General features: G+C 47.6%; 2 non-coding genes across 2 annotated transcripts; one reads left to right on the top strand and one right to left on the bottom strand.

Moving 5' to 3' along the window:
• Positions 1 to 399: 399 nt before the first annotated feature.
• Positions 400 to 471, bottom strand: TRNAG-UCC (transfer RNA glycine (anticodon UCC)). Its single transcript has one exon. It is a non-coding gene; the product is annotated as a tRNA-Gly (tRNA).
• A 5245-nt stretch (positions 472 to 5716) lies between these two features.
• Positions 5717 to 5788, top strand: TRNAC-GCA (transfer RNA cysteine (anticodon GCA)). Its single transcript has one exon. It is a non-coding gene; the product is annotated as a tRNA-Cys (tRNA).
• The last annotated feature ends 212 nt before the right edge of the window (positions 5789 to 6000 follow it).

Raw genomic sequence — 6000 nt, 5'->3', positions numbered from 1 at the left:
CTCAGAACTCTTGGGTGAGACCATCTGGCCCTGGTGACTTATTGCTGTTTAATTGATCAATTTGTTCCAAAACCTCCTCTAATGACAGCTCAATCTGGGACAGTTCCTCAGATCTGTCACCTAAAAAGAATGGCTCAGGTTTGGGAATCTCCCTCACATCCTCAGCCGTGAACACCGATGCAAAGAATTCATTTAGTTTCTCTACAATGGCCCTATCGTCCTTGAGTGCTCCTTTAGCACCTCGATTGTCCAATGGTCCCACTGGTTGTCCCTTACATAGGAGTAACTGCTACCAGTAGCAAATTCCTACAGGGAGCAGTTACTCGTAAAACAATATGATTATAACACAGGGTGACTGAAATGAGACCAATTTCAAACAACAGGGACAAAATGCAACACTGCATTGGCTGGGAATCAAACCCAGGTCAACTGCTTGGAAGGCAGCTATGCTCACCACTATACCACCAATGCATTTGAAAAGAGTGTGTCATGTAGGTGTGAACTGTGCAAGCAAAGCAGAGACAGCCACAGAGCTAATGAGCAGGATGGGTTTGAGTGGTGGCAGCACATTAGGTCTGGGCAGAGGCAGGGTCCCAGACTGACTGAATAATGGGGAGAGGGGCTCTCTATCCCGGCAGGAGTTGGACCCAGTTCCACTCCTCCCCTAAGAGATGGCAGATGAAGATAAATTCATCTGACTTAAAAAGGAAGGAGGCTGCTCCTTTTGAAAGAAAATGTTTGTGTTCCTTCCTGCTCGGTATAGAGAGGTTTCATGTTGTGGCTGCCACTGAATTGAAGGAGGGAGATGATTTTTTTGACAAGGACGGATGCCTCATTCTATGGGTGTTTGGTACATGCAGGCAGCCCCTGTTCCTGCCTCTTTCCTGGGGAAATCAAGTTACTGGACCAACTACCAAAACTTTTTACAGAAAGGTGGGAAAAGGAGATGGCCACACGATGGTGCCAGGACATAAGGAATGAAACACAACACGCGTCTTCTATGTGCAATCAGTCTTGAAAAGTGATTGATCTCCACTCACTTGTATTTGAAGTGATGTTCAGTTTCACCCTGGGCAAACTACAAGGCTCAAGCAATTTCATGGATTGTGACACTAGGACTGAAGGACTATTTAGTGTTATAAGAAATTGTAAAACACAAAACAAAACAAAAAACAGTTCATCTAAACTTGAGCTGCCTGTGATGAAAGGTCGGTTTCCCCAATTCAGTTCCAAATGCTCTTCTAGAATTGCCCCTGGGTTCCCTGCATGCCACAGCAGGAGTGAAAGCAGAAACCCCAGCTCTGCCCTTAGCTCCATGCTGATTTTTCACAGTGGGTGGAATTGAGTTTTTTGTGGCCGGTTCTCTGAGCACCAGAACTACCATCCTCTTCCCAGCCCAACCCGGGCTGCTTCCCTGCCCCAGCCTCTGCCCCGCTGGGGGCACTACATGCTTTAGGGTCATAAGGAACCAGCTGAAGCAATCTTGGACCCATTAGTGGTTAATTCGAGAACTCATGGTAGAGCACAGGTAAGGTCCCAAAGGACTGGAGAATGGGAAACATTGCTCCCTGTTTTAAAGAATGATCTTGAGAATTAAAGACCAGTCAAGCCAATCATCGATCCTGGGAAAGAGAATGGAAGAAATGGTTAAACTATCAATTGAGACTTGTATGGTTATAAATTAAAGCTAGGAAGGATTTGTCAAGAAGAAATCATGCCAAACCAACCTAAGTTCCTCTCTTGACAAGGTTACCAGCCTAGTGGGCAGGGGGAACCAGTAGACATGCTGTATCTTGATTTTAGTAAAGGGTTTTCACAATCCCACGTGATGGTCTCATAAGCAAAGTTGGAAAATGTGGTCTGATGAAATGACAATAGGGAGGGTGCACAACGGCTTGAAAGGCTGCAGTCAGAGAGCAACTAGCAATGGTTCACTGTCAAACTGGAAGGACACATCCAGTAGGGTCCGGTGGGTCCTGGAGTGCTGGGGGGGGAACGGGATGGGGATGAGGACGGGGACGGGGGTGGGGGGAGCTGAGATTGACTGCCGGTGGAGTCGGCACCTATGCCCATGTCTCCTACCGACAGTGTCCATGTGAAACATTCCAGCCCTGGTTGGTAACAAGGGGCGGAGGGGAGTGCCAGCCGCAGGTCGGAACGTTTGAATGAGCTGGGAAATCAGACACTTTTGTGTGACCTGAATAGGAAATGGAACTGGAACCCTAAGCTACTAAATAATCATCCAATTACCCGATCTTCTTCGCCTTGTGAAATGCTGTTGCAAAGCAGCTGCAGCCGAGCCCTGGGCACTGGATTCAATATGCCAGACCATTATTGTTCGCTCCGGGGTAGGGCATTGGCATTCTGATGTCAGGCCATGTTGATTTTGAACTTTCACCAATTTTATTATTGATCCCTTGAAAAGGAAACTTTCCTGAGGTGTTTCCTGCCCCGGGGACTCTGCATAAGGAGCAGAAATGGCAGTCTTGGGAAGACGCTTTCCCCCCGTTAGCTGAAGGTTCTCCCCACACACACACACATTCTCCCCTGATCTACAGTGCCATGTTATGTCAATACAAGGCAACCTTTGTGCATGTGTCTACACTAACATTTGGCTCCCTGTGATGGGGTGGGGGATGACCCCATCCAGTGTGGGGTGAGTGCACCCAATCCTTCGAGCAACCCTCTGACTCTAGGCAGTGAGAGCTAAGGGCTAAAGTCAATAGGGCTGCCCTGATCTTCAGGGCTGTAAGGCCTAGTGGTCAGAGTCAATATAATTGCCCTGATCCACAGAGCACTAGGGCCCCGTGGCCCAAGTCAATGGTGTAACCCTTCTCTGCAGGGCAGCGAGGTTTGGCAGCCAGAATCAATAAGGCTACTCTGGTTTGCTGGGCAGCAAGGCCTAGTGACCTGAAAAGGCGGGGCTACCATCCCGGGGTGGAGGATGGCCAGTGAGTGGAGTTAATTCAGCTTTCAGCCTGAGTCCTTCACCCACATTCGTTACGGCAATCCGCCACCATGTCCTGCCTCAATTTCACACACAGAAATAATTTCCTTTGCACAGATCCATGAACAGCAAAACCTCCCTGGGTCTCTTGTCTGAGCCAGGGTATTGAATTGCATTGAAACCTTCTCTCCTGCAAGGGCAATGGTCAGACAGAGGGGACGTGGCCACCTGCATCCCCGACAATGAGATATTGGTTCAGCTCTTTCCTCATGCTGGAGCTGTTATTCCATGGAATGTCAGGGATGGCATAAAACTAGTTCATTCTTGCTACGAGAGAGAAAAAATGGGGGGCCTTAATTGTCATGGTTTGATTACATAAAGTTTAGGGTTTAATTAAGATAGAAAAAATAATTACTGATTCCTCTAAATAATACTATAAACTTGAAATTAGAACAGAGATAAACCTTGTCAGGAACGGCTAATTTTCCAAATGATCCTCACAACATTATTCATTTCCACGTCACCCCCATAGGAGGTCTGGGCATCGCCAGTTTACTGCTCTGCATCCACCTTCCCACTAGATACGTTGGTTTTGGTTATTCCCAGTTTGGGAAAATTGTAAAGTGCAGAATTTGAATAGTGGAGCTGCTGTCCTTCCTGCACCCGCTCACCACTGCTCTACTGCATGTCAGACTGAACCCGCCCCTCACTCAATCTGCTCTGCGGGATCGTTTCACGCTGCATGGAGCAGAGCGTGGGGTGGGCAGTCTGTGGGTGAACGGTTCCTATTGTCTCTCTTCATTCACACAGAGCTGAGATTCTGTGGTCCTGGGCCTGACGTGGAAATGTCTTGTTATGGAAACTTCAAAGTGAAAACCCCTCCCCCAAATCAGTCCCTCTCAGTGAGCTGTGAGGACAGGAACCTTTAGGGTGAAAAAACTCTGGGAATGAGGGGGAGAAAGTCAAGTCTTGAATGAAGTGTGACAATGTTAAAATTAATAGGGAATATTTTTGCGGGGAGGGGGACAAATTCAAGACAAATTCAGCCACTGCTTGTCAGAAACAGAATTCAAACTCACTTCTCCACAGGAAGTCTCTAATTTAGATACACTACCACATGCTGCTCAACCATCTTAAAAGCCAGGAGAAAGGAGGGCAGCATGGCACCTAACCAATGTGGAATCTGATTCCTCCAAGGGGCGAAGGCTATCCTTCTTCTATCCTCGCTAAACAGCCCTCTTCCTTGGATTGCCCTTGCTGGGGATCAGGATAGGGGAAAACCAGTGTCTGAGGATTAATTTAAGACCGTATTTTGATTTTAGAGGCAGACAAGATCTCTATGGACAACTGGTCTGACCAGCTGCATAACAGAGTCCAGAGAATTTAACCCAGCGAGTCCAACATCCACCCCGAAATCTGAAGGTTGAACTAGGACAGATCATTCAGAAAATCATTGTGTTTGGATGTAAAGACTTTACATGTTACAGGGGGAAACTGGCCCTTATTTCAAGTTTGCATCCTGCAATTTCTACATCTAAGCATAGAACCCATAGGGTTACCAGGGACTGCAAGGGTCATCTAGTCTAACCCCCAGCCAAGCTGCAGGATTTGTTGTGGCCAAACCATCCAAGACAGATGGCTCCAGCCTCCTTTTGAAACACGCCAGTGAAGGAGTTTCCACAAACTAGAGAGTCAGTTCCATTGTCCTACTGTTCTTACACTAAGGCTACGTATTCACTACCCGCCTGAATCGGCGGGTAGAAATCGATCTCTTGGGGATCGAATTATTGCGTCTCGTTGGGACGCGACAATCGATCCCAGAATCGACACTTGTACTCCACCAGCGCAGGTAGGAGTAAGTGCCGTCGACAGGGGAGCCGCGGAGGTCGATTTGCTGCCGTCCTCACAGCGGGGTAAATCGGCTCGGATACGTCAAATTCAGCTACGCTATTCGCGTAGTTGAATTTGCATATCTTAAATTGACCCCCCCCTCCCCCGGAGTGAAGACGTAGCCTTAGGAAGTCTCTCCTGACATTTAATCTAAATCTGCTATGCTGTCATTTGAACCCACTGCTGCTTGTCCTGCCCTCTGTGACAAGAGAGAACAACTTTTCTCCATCTTTGTTATAGCACCCTTTCAAGTATTTGAAGACTGCTATCATATCCTCTCTGAATCTCCTCTTTTGCAAACTAAACATACCCAGTTCCTTCAGCCTTTGCTCAGAAAACTCAGCTCAGCATTGGCTGTGAATTAAGCCCAGGCCTGCTGGATGAATTCTCCCACTTAACCACAATTGTGCAAAATATAAAAAATGGACCTTTGCATTATGGGCCCTGCTCACTGCCAGGGCCCCATTCTGCTGCCGGGCACAGGGGTGTGGCTGACACTCCCGGGAGCTCTGTGTTTCTAAATCAGAGTCTGGAGTTCTGTGTTTCTGGTCAGAACGGGATTATCTGGCAGTTCCTTAATGAATGGGATTAGAGGGCTCTATTTCTATGTGTCCTTTGAGGGTGTGGAGCAATGCCGGGGAGGTTAAATGGCACAGAGCTGGGGAGCAGGGTGTGGTCCCAGGTAAGTAGTAGTTGTGCTCTGGTGAGACCGAGCAGGGGAGGGGCTTGTGCAAGGTGTGGTGTTTCCATGCATGTCTAATATTTAATACAACCCCATTATTAAACCACCCATGGATGGGAATATAAAAGGAACTCTTTGAACTAGGGTGTGTCCTTCCCAATCCTCAAAATGACTGGCTCCAATACTCTATTCTCAGAGGGAGTATAGCTCAGTGGTAGAGCATTTGACTGCAGATCAAGAGGTCCCTGGTTCAAATCCAGGTGCTCCCTTAGGAGCTGTTTTTTATTTTTAATATAAATATATTTGCATATCCATCTCCAGTATGCTCAGCAGTTCCACTGAAAGTGGGGGCAGGGCTTGTATAATGTCCACAAACCTAGCGAACCTGTCCGTCAGTTGAAATCAGATCCAATCCTCCAAGTGTGACACACTGTACCCCAAGTAACACCCTGAACCCCCATATTCACCACTGTTCTAGGGT

Source organism: Malaclemys terrapin, chromosome 15, assembly GCF_027887155.1.
Source record: "Malaclemys terrapin pileata isolate rMalTer1 chromosome 15, rMalTer1.hap1, whole genome shotgun sequence".
Lineage (NCBI taxonomy): Eukaryota > Metazoa > Chordata > Testudines > Emydidae > Malaclemys > Malaclemys terrapin.
This window is presented reverse-complemented; position numbering and strand designations above follow the sequence as displayed.